Genomic DNA, 20,649 nt, shown 5'->3' on the forward strand with positions numbered 1-20,649 from the left:
AGTTCCATATTCAAATTCACTTTGAGAGCAAGGTTACATCAAATGTGTGCATGTGGGGTCGAATAGTAATGTTGGGATGCACCTAAATACACTGTAGACATTCTTCACAGTTAAAGCCATATGTACAAGTACATATTCTTCACTGCCATACACACTGTACATGGTAGTAAGAGGAAGGAATTTGTGACAGGCATTGGTATTATTAGTGGAATGCTGAAAATATTTTACAGCTTTTTGAAAACAGCTTCAATTATTCGCCATAACTTTGTAATGCCTGTATGCTGTTTTTGAAAAAAAATGCAAAGAGGTTTACTCTGTAGTATTTTCTTTCCACATAAACAATTTTTATATCCGTCACCTTTAAATGATAACCCATCACTTGCACTTGAACCCGCTATTGTGGTAAAATTTGCTTTAGGTCTGCAACCAAAATACACTGCATGCTTGAGTTTCATTTTCTCTCAGTTTTCTTCAAGATTTTATTCAGCAGCCTAAATGATTCTCCAGTTTCAAGTTTAAACCCAGAGTGATACTCCCCTTCAGTTCACCTTTTCCTACCAAAGGGTATTTGAATACCCAGTACTGATAATATATCTCCTTCCTTTGTGTTAGGATTGAAATGATCAATTCTGAGCACAAAGTTTGAATTTAAAACTGCCATCCTTCCTTCTTGCCTCCATTCCACTGCAGATACATTGTAGGGGTATCACTCCTTTCATTGGTGTTGACTTTCATTTTTGAAGAACAGGCCCTGTTGTCAGGTACATTCAGTGAGAGTATTGCAAATGGAGGGCAAGCACTAAATTCCATACGTTCAACGTTACTACTGACCCCACTGCAATCCCCACACAGCTGGCTACAGGCAGTGGGCATCTATCACATCTCCTGGAACCTAATCTCTCAGAGAGTGGCAGCTGCAAAGGCAGCAATGTACTACAATCCCAATTTTTAAGACACGTGGTCTGTATCCCATATCTGGCAATGATCTTGACTATGAAAAAAGAAAGAAAATATTGGAGGTTCCCAGGACAAATTTCTCTCTTGTACCATCTTAGAATACTCCCTCAAAGAGAACACAAGGTGGAAAAGGGGATACGCAGTCAGTAAACAATGTCTGACAGCAGACACCGAGAGAAATGAGTAACAGCGGATGTGCTTGTCCAGGGGCTAACTTGGCATCATAAACATCGCCTGCCTATTAATCAGACCAGAAGGTAACCTAATTATCAATAAAACAATAGAGTCTCCCTGGTAGAACGCTGATGCCTTGAAGCTGCATTTCCAGTCAATGAACTTAAACAATAAGCCATATAGCCAGAGGTCAAGACACTTGGAAGGGACGGAATGATAAAAATATGAAGACTCAGGCCAAGTGAACCGTGTGTAAGTCATGATTACTTCATTACGCCTTAGGACTCCTCACAGTTCTGAAAAAAAGCAAAATAGTTTCCCGTTTATATAATATATCATCTCCTCCTACCTACTCGGGGCGGGCATTTTGAGCATCTGAGTGGTTGAGTACTTGACAGAAAAAATAAATAAATAGTCATAATTTAGTACTTAAGAACTCCAAAAATTAAACGTGAAATTTAACCCACAACTTATATCAACAAACTTGTTGCTGCAATATAAAATGAATTACAACCTTCTTCTGAACAAAAATTCATTTATTTCCCAATTAACAACAATCCAACAACATTATAAATAAAAGTATTTTGTTCCTTCCCTTCACTGACATAAGAATTCACAGAGAAGCCTCCTTTTTTACAAAGCATTAAAACAAGCCCAATGAAAACTCTTTTATGGCTCCATTACCAACTCAACAGCAATTGAAGTCTCATAAAAATCTCAGAATGCACATAATACTGTCTTTCCAAAAAAGTTTTCATTGAATATTGTATGCATATAAAAGCACCTGTCTGCTTTAAAATAATAAAATGAACAACTAAAATATATACAAACTATCACATGGATTGAATGCTATCCTCATCCATGCATAGATAGAATGATCAGTTTTTTCTTTTCATTCACCAGGGCCTGCTTTACACAATCATTCAATAAACACCACTCTAACTGATCACACTACTAACTAACTTTATACCATAAGTGTGGCATCAGCTGGCTTGGCTTCCTACCAAAAAATATGATGTTTGTAGTGAAAGACATCTGTTACATTTAGCAAATGACCTTAGTTAATGTGTTCCCACAACAATTGTAAGAAGGACTACACAAATGAATTATAGAGAGTGAAATCTGATTGACACTCATCTGCAGAGACAATTTCTGTACACTATGGAAACATCACAACACTTTGGACAGAGAGTGAAAAAATGCATGACTTGACAGAAGCCTCACCTTCAATGAAAATCAGTAGCAATGAAGCCTCAGAAATCATTTTAGAGTGGAGCTCAGTGGTTTTCTCCACATGAGCCAGGTAAAATCAGTGACTGACTGTGCTACTAATGCAGTGATAGAGGTTTGTTTTCCTCCATCTGCTGCGATGCCTAATTGTTAGTCTGCATGCTTCTATTGCGTGTGGTGTTATGAAGGATTTTCTGTAGCATAGCATCTGCAGCTTAACACATATTGTATCCTACTGCATTTCTGATGTTTTAATACATTTCTTCTCCATAATGCAGTTGGCACCAAGCTCAAGTAATTCAGTGAATGAATGTCTTCCTACCTTAATGCTCCAAACCAAAATGTCAAAACTGCCCACTCTGCATTGCTGTAGATAACTTGTAAAAAACAGTGGGAGGTTAAGCAATCCTTCCTCTTACTGAGGTATAGTACTGTCTATCCTCGAAAGACACCAAAGGATTTTGAACAATGATTCATTTAAATGTAAAGTTCATTTTTATATGCTGACCTGTTATCAAGCAATCAAGCAGCATTTTTAGGTTGCAGCACGTGTGTCAACGCCTACCACCTGCACTGGATTCACAAACTGAATAACTCCTTTTTGGTACTAGAAACTGGCAAGCAGATCACATGACCTACACAGTAAATGAATCTCAATTATTTTTCTAGGTGCACTTTGTCCTTTCATTTGCTTTACAGTGATTCTTACAACACATGTGGCAGCAATGAAATATGAAAATGAAAGAATTGTATGAGAAATACAAAATGTATGAGAACAATAGTAATAGAAAATGTATGAGAATAATAGTAAGAACAATGTATAAGCATAAGTAGCATACAGGTGTTACCTGAAGTTCCTTAGTGACCAAATACATTGTAGTTAGTTTGGATCCAGTCTTGATGCATATTTCCAAACTGATTTATGACTCTCCATAATGAAAAGACAGTATTAGTATTGAAAGAATAGAAGTTAAAAAATGATAATAATGGTTCACTAGGACAAAACAATGTCAGAAGCAGTTATTACTTGATGATTTGCAAGGAAGCAACATAATTCAACCACATAATCAAATAAAAGACCAGAGCAACAAAAATCAAAATGCACTACATGTACGAAGGTCTAATCGTATTCTGCCCACTTTTTTTACCAAATGTCATGAGTTTGTTTGCCCCAAAAGCTTTCAATGCAGCAGTCTAAGGTAAGGGTATCCCTCTTCTTTGTTCATACATAGCTATTGAAGTTATGAATCTATAAAAAAAATACCCATGAACAGTCAGTAACCAACTCAATGTCTGTACTCACCTGTTCAGTGGAATCAGGAGAAGGAAAACAGGAAAATACTCCCATTTTCAATGATTCCAACTTGAAGATTTTGTTGGGCCTTTCCATTTGTTCCTTTTATCATACAATGCTGGATCTAAGTTCACATTGAGACTAAGCTGAATGTGCACAATGAAGACAATGGGACGTGTGTGGCACAGGAGAAGCCAGTAACCCTTTGGTAGGCTGTTGGTTGTCAATATACAGCTGTATGCAACCATACGAATTCTACCAACTTCTCCCTTCCAGTCATATTATTGTTGTAGTACTATGAGATATCGTTGGAAAAACTATGAAATCAATCTCTGAAGCAGCACTGAACTCAAAAACATTTTACTCAAAATTTAAAGGCATTCAATCAAGGGCACACTCAGAGGAAATAACCAGCCGAACGATGTACATAACATATAACACGAAAATATATTTCCCTCTATTCATCTTTAAGTGCATATTTTTCTGTGTCATGATCACATCAGCAGAATGGGGAATCCAGCAAGCAGCGATATACATTTAGGTACGACAACTTTAACTGTTCTCTGTCAAATCCAATACCAACTAACTGAGCTAGACTCTGGGCCCATGGAGCCACTTGGTGAGAGTGACGAGAGTGTCACAGGACTGGAGACTACTCCACCACAGTCCACACGCTCACTCACACAGCCATTTCAAAACAGCAGAAACACTTCACCAGCAACCCCTATGGTGTTTTTTTTTATTGTTTTAGTATATCCAACTCAATAGGATTAGGTGATAGGGTCTGAAACACTGAAAGACAGACATAACTAGAAAAGTGTTCCTTTATTCTATACATTCCATCAGTTCGGTACCAGCATGGTTGCTTCCTGTGCTAGCGACTGGAATAGTTTGTTCTTTTTGGGGGGTCAGTTCATGCGTGTCAGCATTTTGCAAAGCAGAATAAATCCCCTTACAGAAAAGTTTGTACTCAATATAATCTGCTTGCGGAAAGAACAACCATATCAAAAGCAACTTCGTCCACAGAAATTGCTATACTTGTTTCTGCTCTCCACATAATCCATTGAAATAATCCCCACATTAGCCGCAAAACTATTAATGTTACTGTTTAAATTTGCTTAGTAGATGTCTTTGTCTTGGGTGACTTGCATAGTGTTTCCGGTTTATGCAGACGTGTGTGAAGGTTGCAACGGCTGAGTCCCACCTGAGACCTTCTGGTTAAAGAGGCAGCTCCTTGATCACCACACTTCACTGTCATTTGGCATTTTTATGAATGCCTACTTGTTTACAACGTTTACTGAGATTTATATATATTCACAAAGACATTCACAAGTTGTTTACGTGTTATGTATACTATCCTTCCAGGACAGTATCCTATCCTTATTGCTTTTATTATTATTATTATTATTATTATTTCCTGTTATAATGAGGTGTAAGCTAATAGTAAGCACCGGGGACTTTAACGCAAACCAGACCCCCCACCCAAGTCACTCACACAGACACACACACACACACACACGCACCTCCCCCGCCAGTTCTCAAGTCACTACACAGAGTTAGAAGGCCCCTAGCGGATCGGCTTGTCCAAATACATGCACCAGAGCCTTCCAATGCTCTCCAACTCTATCTGCTTCTACACTGCGAAAACGAGACACAAACAAGGATCCCTTTTAATCAGCAACCAACGAGTGCAATCATTACATTGATAAAATTCAAACGTTTTCGTTACAAAACAACAATAACCTCGCATTATGATGAAATTCTAACGCAACAGAAAAGCAACCCAGGCATCAGCAAAAATAGATAAACGGCAGTCGCTCAAAAGGAACATGTCAAGTGGAATTCAAAACCATGCGAGTCTATTTTGCTCGAGCATTACAGCACAGTTAAAGTTCCTTCGGGATAGACGAATATAGCATTGTAATCTTGCCTTTCTCTTATATTCGTGACATATAAATATTTTAATGTTTTTTTTCTGACAGATTTTACAGTTTGCTTACAAATACAGTCATATTTGTCCAAAAAACCTCTTCTGTGGAACACTGTAGCAGATACCCACTACTACGTACAAACATTAACAGTAGGGTCAAAGATTCGATGAAACGAGTGGGATCGCTTTCCCACGATGCAATCATCGTGAATATACCGCGCAATGGGAAAGAAATTATAAGTTTTGAATCAAGCCTGATATTAACAATGGTATGGATTATGCACCACTATTATTATAATTATAATTAGTATCAGTATTAGTATTGTTGTTGTCATTATTGTTATTATAATAATTATTGTTGTTGCCCAGTAGATACGGCAACATCCCCAGTAATTATGAATAAAAGTGAATCAATAAATGTGTTTATTTAATACTCTGAGCCGTCTGGTTAAATAGGCTGATAGTAAAATCACAGCTACATCATTAAGGTATGCCAACATCAGCTTAAGCATTTACATTTATGTGAATGCTTCCTTGAATCTGTTCAGTAATCATAGATATTGTAAAGTCTGAAAACATTCTGAATGGCAGTCTGTCATAATGCATGGAAGTGCAGCCAGAAATGTGAAAACCCGAATGCAAGAAGTCCTCTTTACCACTACAGTTACTGTATACTGTTTCCATTTCGCTATAAAATGAGAAATAATTACTAATAATGTATATAATGAACCTCAGCCAGAGGGAAAAAGAGGGGGAAATGCTGTATTGGCTATCCTGGCGTTACATGTTCTCAAGAACTCGTGTTATTAATACCGAGTAGCTATTCAAATATAACCGGTGGCTTCCTCATGTTCCTTATTTCCGTTAATCTTTATGTCCTCAGGTTAGTTCGTGAGTGACCATATGCTCTGTTAAGCACGTAGCAGAGAGAAATTATTTCCTTGAATCTACAAACAAACATTCCAGGTCCGCCTGTGACAATACACGCTTGGATCCAGGTTCCAAAACATACTACAGCGAACGAAGCGCGGCTGTCTGCTCCAATCTCAGCATACCGTTCTGTGCTGTACAGATCATTTAAAAAGTGGACTTCTAACTGAAAAACGTGTTGTCACTATTCGCTTTACAAGTTTAAGGACGACTAATATTGATCGTGGCAACAGAGTCGGGCTACGTTACGCATAAATATTACGAAATGCATTGGGAAAGACGTCAATACAGCTAAACAAATGCAACACAAATTATGTATCCTCTAATGACAGACGTTAAAGCAAATATCATGGAGAACACCCAAGTTTCCTACATTTGCCATCCCTTGGAATACTAAAATGTTGACGAACTCCCCACGGTTCTCTCGCAATTTCAAAAGTGCTTACCTTAACATCGTTTTGGGTATATGAGTCTTTAAACTCGGTCTCCCCTGGTTTGTCAGTACAGTGGCGAGTTACATCCAGTGTAGTTGCAGCAGAAGCGAAATAATCCACCATCTAAGCAACCGACGGTCTTCTCTTCGAATCTGTCTTTTACGATCTTCTTTGTTTTTTGTAATTTCGTTCCTTATGTCTCTAAAGCGGATGTCTTCTTCAGAGCAAGGAGAGAGCCAGGGTAACGAACTTCTGGATCTGGATATTTAGAAATGAAGACATTTCCCGTGCGCGATTGTGTTTTGCCTTCATAACCCAATGTGCTGAGATTATGTAGTTGAGTGTGCTGCGCGGCTGAGACACGTTCTCCTGCCGAGAGTCAAACACAGACTGTGCGCGCCAGGGAGAGAAACAGACAGGGGAATGGAAAGGTGACGTCACTTACCGGGATAAACTAACTCTCCCTGAGATCAACTTTCTCCTGTCAGTCCACTCAAGGAATTTGCGGCATAGAAACTTTAGTGCTGCAGACGTCCCCTCCGGTTTTAACGATTTTTAAACAAAACTGTCGATCAAACATTTAAAAATGTAAAAACGTAATAAAAATCAGTGGAGTGAAAACAGCGTATGTCCCCTCACCCAGTGTTTATTTCAACCGTTCAAAATATGTTAGGCTACATATGCACCTAGAAAGTGAATGAAAGTGAACTAAAAGTTACATATTCATTTAGCCTTGGGCTACTATATGAGAATGATGATGGTGTCTAATTTCAATCTTCAATCTACCCTTGAAGTTTTTCTTGCATGCATATATAGGTAGTATCAATAAATTTACATTTACATTTATTCATTTAGCAGACGCTTTTATCCAAAGCGACTTACATAGGTTACAGTTCTTTACAATGTTATCCATTTATACAGCTGGATATTTACTGAGGCACCAGTGGATTAAGTACCTTTCCCAAGGGTACAGCAGCAGTGTCCCAGCGGGGATTGAACCGGCAACCTTTCGGTTACGAGTCCTGCTCCTTAACCACTATGCTACACTGCCGCTGTGTCTGGCTGGTCCACATTCCACAGATTACACAAAGGTGTAAACATATGATAATGATGACCATGATGATGTCTGAAATGACTGTTACTATTAGTAGTTGACATAGCTGTAGTCTTTATAATAACTGCTGTTTTTGCAATAATTCATTTCTTTTGAACAATTTTATGTAACATAATCAACAGCACTGCCTTTTCCCCATTTTGCAAGTATTTGTATTCTGTTCTGTGCTGAAATAAAACATATCTCCAAAGCTGGACAGAAGTGCATTGACCTGAATCAGAGTAACCCAAGTTTTCAAGTTCTTTGAGCGATAACCCTGCTCCAGGCACAGACAACATGCAGAAACGATGCTTCTGTTTGAGAGCTATCTTGTATTGGGTATTGCAGTGCACCATCATTTTAGTCATTATTTACTTATTGGAAAGGTATACTGTATATTAGATTTGTAGAACAACATCCTGTACTGATCGCAGTGTAAGCAGTGTTTAAAAAAAAGTTTGTAAAAAATGACTGCAAAATCTGGGTACAGTGAGGAAAAATCGCTGCAGGCATGCAGTGCAAAAAAAGCCAGTTCTACAGATAGCACCGTCCAGAAGAAGGAAAAGATAAACGGGTGCTTCCTCAGGTCTTCAGTAAACAAATTCTAACTATTTAAATGAATGCTACACCAAAAAAGTGAATTTTCTAGTATTTGCAATAGTGAAATCTATTTTTTTTGTGTGTGTGTGTCTTTAAGAAAAACATACAGAACAGGACAGAAGACAATTCAGATGCATGGAGGAATGTTACATGGTGAATATAACGTGGCTCATTTACTGTGCTTATGCTATCATAAACCTGCTATCACTCTCTGGAGTGAGTAAGTTGTTATACTCTCCTCTGTTGAAGACTTGGTTTTTTTGGCATTGCAGATGTTTGCAATATTTGCTGTGAGCAGCTAAAATCTGCTAGTTTCTGGACAGCAAGCGATAAGGGCTGTTGCAGGGGGAAATTCTAGGCTGATTCAGAGGCACTTGGCGAGGGGTGCTGCGCTTAGAACGTCCACCATAAGGTTATAGATTCAATCCTCAGCTGACTCACTGCTTGGCACCGAGCCTCATGCGATGTAATGAACACCGGGTCTGTGACGAACCTGTGTCCTGTCTGGAGGGCAGTGCTTCGTGTAAAGCTGCTTTACGGCATGGAGATTTGGATGGGCTGTCACCAGCTTACTCACCACAAGTTATCTCTCAGAGTTTATTTAACCCCATGCAGTAGATTCGAAACAGGTCTTACCCCAGACCTGTCTTGCATGCCTGTCACTTTCAAGGTATTTTATCTCAGATAATTGATTATGACCTGCTGGTAAAGCCTTTTTATTTCTCCGTAATGATGACTCAACAATTCAACTCTCAGCTGTGCAAAGAAGTATACTGCTTGCTGGAATCACTGTAACTAAACTCTTGGTCCAGCATTGGCTTCCTCCTCATTCATTATCATGGCAATAATGGATCTTGGTATTTTGTGCTTAACTCACAGAATGAGACCCATGCAAAAGGATGGGATGGTTAGTTGCTTATGTGGCTTTTTTATTGTTTTTTGTTTGTTTTCTGTATATTTCCATATGCTTCATATTGTGCAAGTACAATTATTATGTTGATCACAAAAAGAGAGAGATGTGGATAGACTCTGATGGGCTACCTTAGCACCTCTGTGCTGCTCTGATGATGGTAACACTGAAAATGTTGTGGAAAAAAAAGGTTTGTACTGACATGGCCTCAGAAAGATGGCATGAATTATGTGAGCGGATGAGGGCAGACTGAATGAACCGGTGGAAAGTGGATAGTGGTGCTGATGAGTGCCATGAAAAGATTAGGAAACACATAGCTGAAGTGGGTTTGTTTTTCTGTATACAGGTCTAATATGTTCTAATATATCAGTGAATTGCTGCATTTTACAAACCAGTGGGTACTTCCAGTGGATCAAGTGAATTGTAACATCCGGCTGATGTGTTAAGTGTCCTGAGGAGGAAAAAAAAATTACCTGTTGTCAGGACTCAGAGCCATAGCTCTGGAGGTCATGTTAATTTGGAGGATAAAACAGTGCAAAGGGCAGCTGTAATAGCCTGCACCTTAATAAGAATAATAAAACTATTATTGCTTGCTAAAAGTTGCAGCGTGAATCAGATAATATTGGTGCAATAATGTACCTTGGATGAAAGGTCTCGGAGACTCTTATATCGACCTTGCTTTGAGCATAAAATTGGATAAGCAGAGAATTATTTTATTTAAAGTTTAATTGTGGTAGTACATCCTCTGCTTTTACATTTAGAAAACAGATAGAACAGCCATTGGTAATGGACTGGGTGATCTGTATCCCTACTACATGTATGTATCATCTGTAATCTCTGAATACCTAAACGATTATTTTCAAAAAAGCAGTGTCTGAGTCCAACTCTATTACGTTTCAAGCTTAAAAAGCTAGCATGGCTTTATAATATGTGGAGTATTTGACAAAAAGAGAATCATTTTGAACTAATTGCCTCAGAGAGTGAAATGTTTTAATCTAATGCTCAGGATTAACTGCTTTCTCCAAAACACACACACACTGAACCACACAAGTTATGGCAACATTGTCTGGGACCCTTGGTTACAAATGTCCTAATGTTTGCAAAGCTGCTGGTGTTTGTTTAGTATGTTAATAATTTACTTTTACTCAGTTTCTATTGGAGCATGTCAGGTTTATCAACAGAACCATATAAACTAAACTATATAAAAGTTATATGAGACCTATTCCAAACATTATTTAGGTTTATAATCAAAAATCCCAAAATAGCATAATCCATTCAATCTGATGCATTTAAACAGTATTAATCATTCTGTCCCATTGTCTCCCACTACAGCAACATATTTCTGCGATAAAACTTCCAACACTCGACAGGACTCATGGCTCTGCAGTCACTTACAAATATTACTTTGGGGCAGCTTTTAAATCTACCAAGTCTCAAGTCAATATAACAAATAGTAGCCGAAATAGGAAGCGATTCATTTTCCTGTGCGTATGGTAGCCATAACCCTATGATAGATTGCCTGCAGTCATCTATCTGTGATGAGGTTCAGACCAAAATCTAATCAGTGGTCTTCCCTAAGAAGGCTATTATTGTATGGGCTTTAGATGAAGTCTATTCCCATTCCTGTACATTTAGTCTATCCATGTTGTAATTTATTTATTATGTGATACAGTAGAATGTTTGACAACGTTACAACATAAATATATGGTATATAAGGTAGTCTTATATCTTTTGTCTTATATCTTATATTGTCTTTATGAAGACCATATACAGTTTACAGAAGAAACTTCCATACATGCATAGTAAACAAAAAATAACATCTTCATTAGGAGACATCATCAAAATGATCAGCAAAATATTTACTTTAACTTTGTATACTGAAAGTATTTTGTCATAGTCATGCATTAAGGAACAATTAAGATTATCATCAGTTCTTTTAATGTTTTGCACATCCTTTCCACATTGCAGTCCTCTTGAGATGACAGCCAGTAGTCAGCACATTTGGGAACAGTACAGTAAACACCCCTGTAGCCATCATAGAATATACTTTTCTAACCACTACAAAGTCTCACATGGGTGTTTGCTTTGCATACAGAAAGAGGCAGCATTGGAAAACGTAATGGAAAATGTTACGATTCCCGTATCAGGTAAACCATTCATTGTAAAATTAGTTTTACTTATTTGGATAGATCTCTCTTAAGCGGATAAAATTTACTGAAGTGAAAAATCCAACATGTACAGACAGGGGATTGACTTGTTTATGATGTATACCCAAGCAAAGAGGACTAAGTGTAAGAACACGAAAGTGATACGATCAACACCTGCTTCAAAGAATGGAAAACAAACCTCAAACCGCAGAAATCACTATATATTTATTTAGTTATTCTCATTTTCTCCCAATTCAGAATAACCATTTGTGTTGTAGACATGCTGCCCATCACTACAATCCCACAATCGGAGAGATGCAGATGTGACCTCCTCTGTGCTATCCTCAAAAATATGTGATGTCACAACCATTTCTTGGCACACCGCAGTGCCCAGTCAAAGTTCATGCAGACGTGAGTCAGAGGAAGGCACTTAATGTGAAGCTTTAAGCAGGTACTCTGGGAGTGCCAGCCTGACCAGCGGGTGAGCGAGGGGGGCGATTGATTTTCATGAAGAAAATCTGGCAGTCCTTATATAAATTTCACTATCCAGAAGTTGTGGCTATTTCTTTGGACATCTAAGTCAAGGTCTAACTAAATTATCTGCTTTCACAACTTCTTAAAATGGCCTGCAGTAACCATAATCACATACTACATACATTAGTTTCTGATGTTCTGTAAAAACTGTTATATTTGGAAGCACGTTGAATTGAAAAGTGATACACTTTAGGCATTTCACATTGCAAAGTGTAACATATGTGTATTATGCATATGTTTATATTGTGGAATTAGGTTTTTTCATCATAGTTTCACCATAGTAAAATGCAAATTAAAGCCTTTTTTACCCTAAGTGAGGTAATGATGGTAACTTGTTTTAATGATCCTCCATACACTTGAAAGTTACAGAAATTTTTAGCACCCCTAGTGGTACCAGGTAGCAATGGCCACATTTCTATAGCAGGTGTACAGCTCAAAGTGCACTGTGGAGAAAACTCATTCCCTTAATATGTCAAGATAAACATCACCATGTGTAATCATTTGTGACAGCATTCCAATGTACTTGATGCAGCAGCTCTGGATAAAGTGCTGCGAGTCACAGGAGGCCAGCCCAGTCATAGACATTTGACATAATGAACATGTCTATTTACACAGGTACTCTGAAAAATGAATTAATATTCATTCATATTCTCTGTGCATAAACACAGAATGAATGCCTGAGTACATGAAGGTTAGTAATAGTGGAACTTGGCTTAATGACTGAATTCCTAGCATTAATGGCTAAGGTGCTATCATCTCTAAATGTTCCCCTTTGTGGCACATCTATGTATTGAAATGTGCTCATGAATAGGGCTGTCTGTCCCTGTAACTTCGGCCATTATGGCATTCCTTTATTATCTCTGCTGGTAATAATTTCTGTTCTCAAAAGGTACACAAAAATAATTTTTAACAAGAGCTCTAATGCATATTCATTATACCAGCATGTACAGCACAGCATATGGCAGATACAGCAATCATAACAAACATGGAATTGTTACACCACCTGCACATACTGAGGGGTATGTTATCATATGTGCATGTTTTTAAAATTATTTTTTTATTTATCTGAATTAAAATCAGTGCAACTAATAAGACACATAATGTAAATTACATGTATACCAAGCTCTAGCCATCTTAACAGATTCTTCCTTTTAATTATTTTAATTGTATCAGACAGTAAAAACTCTTGTAGTAATGCAATGCTGATACAAAAAAGGCAGCAAATGCAATATTTAGAGGAACTGACCATGGTTGTTGGGAACAGAAGAGATGCATGCGCTGTGATCAGTTTACTGTAAAAGTAAAGCAAAACCACAGAGCCACTGATTTGAACTAATATCTATGACAGATTCTGTCTGTTTGCATCAACTGTCTCCCATCACAAACTTGCACTATGTATCAAGTCTTAAGTATTAGCTAAGTGGTAAAAACACAAATCAGTATTAGTTGCCAGTGATCCTGGGAAATGTGTCAGTGGAGGCTTATTTGGTTCTTCACAGGTCAAATGTGTGCTTGGCAGAAAAGCCCCTGATGATGGAATTAGGGAAAGAAACAGTCGCAGATGAAACTGGTCTGAAAAAGAAAATTAGTTTGAGTATCAAACTGAGTGATTACATCAGAGCAATCAGTCCGAGAACTGTGCAGCGCTGAAGGCTTGCAGCTCAAATGAATGTGTGCAATACAGTGCATTACAGTCCATTACAATGCATTACAGTGGAATTTTCTTCAACCAGTGACTCGCTTTCATGACCACCATGATACATTCAATGTCACTACTTGAAGTGATAGACCGAATATGTTTACTACTACCAGAATCTGTCTCTTCCTCACCACTGAATCTACCTCTGGTTCAGGCTCTGGTGTACTCCTGCCTGGGCCGCTGCCACTCCCTCCTTGGTGGTCTCTCTGTCTGTGCTATCAGGCCTATACAGCTCATTCAGGATGGTGCTGCGGATCTAATCTAAGACCTCCATGTCTGTACTCTGCTCATCTCCCTACAAAGGAGAACTGCAGTGGTGAATGACTCACATTTGATTGAATATGTTTGTTTTGGCCTACTGGGCAGTGGGGTGAATGGCTCCTCCATATCTATAAAATATGATCAGTCCATACACATTCAGACCACTCAGCTCTGCAACCTCAAAATACCTGGTTGCCCTTCCCCTGCAGGGTCACACATTCAGTATCAGTCACGTTTTGTCTGTTCTGGCCCTCATGTGGTGCAGTTTCCCAAAGTGGATTCCTGGTCTTCTTTAGCCACAGACTAAAGACCTACCTCTTCACCTCTTTGCTTCCCTAACTTTTATACTCTCCCCTTTTATAGTCTTGTTTTTCTGTATGGCATTTTATGATTATTGTTTTATGGTTATGGTTCTTACATGCACTTCTTCAAACCAAAAAAAAAGCTATACACCTTCAGGAATACTGGACTGGTTACATCAAAGCAATCAGTGCAAAAACTGTGCAGCACTGCATTACATACTGCGTTACAGGAGAGCCTAAGCTTAATAAGTAATTAGCAGTTCCAAAGCTGGTGTGAGAAAGGGGAAGAATGAAGGGAATACAATCTCTATCCACTTCTTAACACATGTATGTTATCTGCTCACCCACTGAAAAGGCGGGAGCAATCGGTAAGAAGCGGTGTGTTTGAAATGCAACGCCGTCCCCTGCCTGGCAACGCTCAGCAGTTGCCTGCTCTCACTGGAACAGCTTGGCCATTTCATGGTCTTCCTCCCTCTATGCTATACAATATGTGCACAGCTCTGAATGAAGTGTGCAGCAGAATCCTTTTATGATAAATTCCTGTCCAGACCTTCACAGGTATCTGCTGTGCAATCATGTGGAGGTGGAACTCAGGCAGTGCACATAGTATAACAGCAAAAGTTACACTTACGTATTGTACTGGAGTAGTCTACAGCAGCCGCTCTGACACAATGAAATAACTAAAATGCAGACAGTTTTAAACAAAGCTTACAAATCATTCTGATATTGTGATTTTATTTACTCATAGGTGTACATACGTCAATGGCGGCCACAGCCCTCGGGCAATGGCTGGCATATTTCATCACATGGCTGCGGACTGCTTGTGTAAGTGAGTGACAGAACCTGAAATGGCATCCGTGATCTGTTCAATTCAGCAGTCACTCCACACGCCGGGTGTGTGTATTCACCAGAAATCTCACAGCGTGTCTGATTGATCAAAAGCATTGTGTCTGCCTCTCCCTCTATTTTACACTTCAGTGTTCATGAAAAGGCACTTTACAGCCGATCTGTCACCTTGCACAAAGTGAGGGCAGGCATCGAATGGCATTTTCAAGCCATCCCATGGCCAGTTATCATTGCGTTAAAGAGAAAATCAACAGGAGTTCTGAATGTACAAAGATTGATGCAGTTGATTGCTCATCATATGTGTTTGGATGTAGTTACAATAGTAGCAATATTTGTGTCCTGATTGGTGTTCTGTATACAGACATTCAGCCATTCAGTATATATAAAAACACTGATTCTTGAGCTAGACTACCAAGGTAGTACATTCTCATAAATGCTTACATTAATTTGAAACAGGAAATCTTTTACATTGGTACATGACAATGAAAATGGTGCACAACTATCATACCCCACTGTGTCTGTCTCAAAAATTGAATAAATATGAGTTTTATGTGGCTTAACATTTATGAGATGACCCAAGACAGTGCCCTGTTTTTGAGTTAGTGGTGGCATGTTCCTGTTCTATTCCTTTAATTGGATTGGCTTACATAAATAGGTGCTGTGTTCTGAATAGCTTCCTGCAAGGGAGAACTTCCGACCTGTCTTTCCAAATATGACTCAGCCTTATCATCTTTCAGGAACTCACACCAGCACCACTCGTTACACATATACTATGTACCAGAAAAAAAGGTATTTTGCAGTAATAATTTATAAACTTAAATAATAACCGTGTTGCAAGGTCTTGGCTGCATTTTGGCCATCTTCCCAGCAGTGATTTAAAAAAAAAAACTCCTTGGCATGCTGCCAGGCTCAAACATGGGCAGGGAAACTTTGGTATATATCATCATGAATGAGAATGAAACAGAACATCATTTCTCACTTCTAATCTGATTCATCAATGCACATTTCACTTAATATGTCTAAATCCGTTGGGTGACAGTTTGGGCTGTATGATAGCAAATATCACTTTAGCAGTTCTTAATATAGGCATCGGACTTAATCAACACAGCCCAAAAAGACATACTGATGAGTAAAAACATCACCAGTTCTTCCAATGGAGTACATTCCTTTCTGCTGTTTTGCAGTACCTGAGGAAACCTAGCAGTGAAGAAAATCTCTTGATACTAGTTCACACTTTCACATGTGGGCTAAACATAATTTGGAAGGCACACAGAGAAGTGAGAGAGAGAGAAAAAACAACAATGAAAGGTTTGAACAGTATGAAGCAGGAAAATGCATATACTAATTCACAAGAAAAGAGAGAGGGGGAGAAAAAAAGGGAGAAAGCCCGAGGAACAGGGGACAAACAGTAGCTGTTTGGCAGAATGTATGCTTTGCCTGATTACTGTTTGCTGCCCCCTGTAGTTTGTTTGCCTGTCTGTGTTGAGGAAATAAAGCTTCTGGTTTGAAAAGCTAAACATTTGTCTACATTATAATGGACCAAAAATTCAATGAGCATTTGAGTTCATTTACCCCAGGGTTCCTGAGTTTCTCTGAGGCCATCATGTTCGGTATCACTTTGTTTACCATAGCTAATACATGGAAGTACTACTAGTAACTACTTCTTTTACTTACTTAAATGTTTCTATTTTCAGCAAAGTACATTTATAAATAGCCACACAATATGCCTTATAAAAAGAACAGGCTAAAATATTCAAATGTATCTCTTACATAAATTCAGAGCCTAAAGTAGCCCTGCTACAGGTAATGACAGTATAACCAGTTACTTATCATTAAATATGTGAAGTGGTACTGTACTGTGGTCTGGATTGTTAGTCACAGAGATTATTATAGCTGCAAGTGACGGTTCCTCCGAAATAACCACAACAATGACTTTACAATAATGCAAGTGGATTTCCCTCTCACATACATTTCGAGCTTTGTACAGTCCATCAACACCATCACTCTGTCACCAAACCAGCAATGGGATCTAATATAAACCCATTAGAGGTTGATAACCAGACTCTTACATGGCCTGTTACGTTTATTTATTCATTTATCTTCATTTATTGTTTTTTTATTCTTTTTTTTAGCCTTGTGCCAAAGACAACACTTCTCCTCATAGCTTCAATTGCTGTTGTAGGGATAAGAGTGCATGCTGAGGCCTTTCTCCCCAAGCCACAGTCCAACAGAGAAGGATTTCATGGTCAATTTAGTATAGGCAATTAACCTAACCTGCATGCTTCTAAGGCTACAGTGCTCAATTCCTGCCCACAGCTCCTGGGGGCCTCATTTTAGCAGAGTATGTAGGTGCCTTTTCATCCCCATTAATTGCATATTTTTCAAAAAAAGTGGGCATCTACACCCTGAGACTGAAATGCCATAGCTTTTTGATATGTAAGCTGATATTTCTCTCATTGTATCTGTCTACTAGATGTCCTGAAACCACATCAAAGACTATGAATTATCTTGAAGCTAATTAGTTTGAGATTGTTTTACCTTAAGTGTTGACCATTTAAAACCAGAAACAAAAGGTAGATCTACGTGAAGCACAGGTTTTCATATTCAGTGCATGTTCCTAGCTTGTCAGGTCCCATGAGAAGGGATGCTAACGCATCATGCATGTTGAGGTTCCTTACTCTCAGGAGTATTCCTTCTTGTGACAGAGTGCAAGTGTGACAGACTGTTGTCTGTCACACTTGCTCTTTGGCGTTGTGGTCAAGCTGCAGGTTTGGCACCCTGTAGACCTGGGTTCGAGGCCGTGTGGGGTGACTGCTCTTGCCCTTTGCTACACTTCTTGACATCAATATTGACACTCACAGACTGAAGCTGATTTCCTAAGAAAGCTCAACATGGATTTATACACGTTATCTCACACTTTTGCCACTTAGCAGCCTTTTTAATAAATCTGAAGCTACCTCCTTTCCCTTGTAATCAAAAAAGATGTGAAAGACGTCACCCTCTTACGATGCAGTGTAAAACTGCTTTTGACAGTGTCTCCATGATGCTACATTTCACATCAGGTTCACCTAATTACATAACTTTACAAAAACAGTTGTCGTCCTGCAATATCCACAGGATCTGCATGGGAGATTGGATATTGGAGCTGAACTGTTCTTATGTAACATAGGAGCATTCACTTTTCACATAGTTGAATAGAAGTAGACACATTAAAGACTGCCAAAAAGTTCTATCATACAAAATACAAAAAGCATTTGAAAGATAAAATAAGACCTTACTGCGATAGTTGTAAACAGTAGAACAGTAGATATTGAAATTGAATTATGAATCTCTTCAGGTGGCCAAAAAATGAAATTAAACAAATATTTTTGTCAAACAAATGGAAAACAATCCAAAATGTCATACATAGACTGTTTTTATCTTTTTAAGTCACCCTTTTTCCCATATAATGAATTCCTCATTCCCCTCAAGCCATACAGTTCTCTGTTTGTGCTATTCTGCTGCTTTCACATCTAATGGTTACGGTGTAATCCACTGACTAATCTGCTGTCAGAGTGTGTGTCAAGGCATTAGCTCTGTGTCAGTGACTCTGACGCCCTCTCACAGAGGGGAGACCAATCATACAAACACATATGCAAGCTTAAGCTGCATGGAGTAGAACGTGCACCTCAGAACCCACTATAGCCGTTTTCCTTCCTCCTACATTCTTATACATTCTCACCATAGATAGCTCAGAGTACTCAGCTTAATGTGCCACAATTGTATAATTTATTTATTTGTCTTTGAGTCAGACATGACTTTTGTCAGGGGTAGTATGAAGAACACTTGTAATATAGTTGTAATATAGCTTTTAACTGTCATTTTTAAAGGTGTTTCATGTAGTTTTTATCACATTTCATCATGGGAAAAAGGTCAATTTTGTTTGTCAAACAAAATCTTAAAATCCAATTTTGCAAATCTGCCTTGGCTAGGGAATACTGCATTCATCCCTTTGGAAACAAATTGCACCTGTTCCAAGGTTTTCCACCTTGGTTTTTTCTACCTTTTGTTTCATCTTAAACTAGTTGCTGACAAACATTCTAAATGCTCCTCAAAGTTTGCTGCAAAATCAGTAAAGTTGTGAAAAGTGAGAAGTGCTTAAATGGATTTAACATTACTTGTCCAGTTTTTCCACACCTAAGCAGATTTCTCACTTTGCCTGTGTTATATGAGCAATGTCAGAGATCTGCATATTAGGCAGGTTGTCATTTACATAATGGGTGTTCATCAATAACTGCAGGGTTACATGGATTCTGACTTCAACTTGGGGCTTCTTTTTCTTTTTTTGCCGGGGGGTGGGGTGGCGTGGGGGGGAGGGTGCACTAAATATCAAATAATAAATACTATGTAGACTTCTGGATATGAGGAGAAAACTGGGGGTGCACTGAGGTTGGTGTCAGCCCTGCACCTACTCCATACAATAACCCACTCCTAACACCATTGCAGCAAGCAAGGTGAAGGAGGAACAAGAAGGTACCTGCTGTGAACCACAAATTGATTCTTATGCCATGAAAAATATTATCAAAATAGAGTTTTCAGACTGCATCTACGTGTACAACAGAATAATGCAGAAATGAATCAGAGCTATTAAGATACACCTTGTAAAGGAAGACCTTGTAAAAGATGGATGGTAACTGAATAAGTGACAGATAGTATCAAATGAAAATAGCAAACGTTTGAATCAGTCCTTAGCAGAACTGAAGCAGAAGTTTAACATTTTATCCATTTTATTGTCCCCCAGCACTCTGGATCAGACCGTGATGCTTATAAGTGAAACAGCCTATTCACACATAAAAGCAACATCAGCAAGCCCTGCCAATGACAAAATGAATAAATATTTCCACTGAGGAGTATCTTAAGTAAGTTGTGACAAAATATGCATAGAAATATAATCTAAAAACAAAGCAGTGCTGGTTCTTTGTTCTGTATTCAATACCAATTAGATAAATCTGTCAGTTCAAAGCACAAAAGCACAAGTGGAACATTTCTTTTCTTCTTGCTTATTTGCAAATAATGAAATTTTAGCTGGTGACATTCATCATAATGTTATTTGCACGGTATATGCGTTTGACTGAGAAAGCCAACAAACATGCTGCAACATCAATTTTGATAATATCCGTGATCATATCGAGGGAATTGTGGTGCTATTCAAAGGGCGCTACCTTGAACCGAATTGGAATTAGAGTTATTGCCATTTATTGACATATACTAATTATGAAAGTCAACATAATTTATGGTCCAAAGCCCTCAATGTAACAACTTGGGCCAG

At 38.5% G+C, this 20,649-nt stretch overlaps 1 protein-coding gene across 15 annotated transcripts in view; it reads right to left on the reverse strand.

Moving 5' to 3' along the window:
- Nucleotides 1-20,649, reverse strand: part of LOC118793016 (receptor-type tyrosine-protein phosphatase delta-like) — a 387,427-nt gene that overhangs the window by 141,036 nt on the left and 225,742 nt on the right. For 4 of the 15 annotated variants that reach the window (XM_036550961.1, XM_036550958.1, XM_036550962.1 and 1 more), the window contains exon 1: nucleotides 6,962-7,322. The exons of the other annotated variants lie outside the window; for them this stretch is intronic. The gene's annotated coding sequence lies outside the window, so the exon portion shown is untranslated. Of the gene's footprint in view, nucleotides 1-6,961; nucleotides 7,323-20,649 lie in introns of those variants that run through there. 15 annotated transcript variants of the gene reach the window in all.

Source organism: Megalops cyprinoides, chromosome 18 (assembly GCF_013368585.1).
Source record: "Megalops cyprinoides isolate fMegCyp1 chromosome 18, fMegCyp1.pri, whole genome shotgun sequence".
In the NCBI taxonomy this organism is placed as follows: domain Eukaryota; kingdom Metazoa; phylum Chordata; class Actinopteri; order Elopiformes; family Megalopidae; genus Megalops; species Megalops cyprinoides.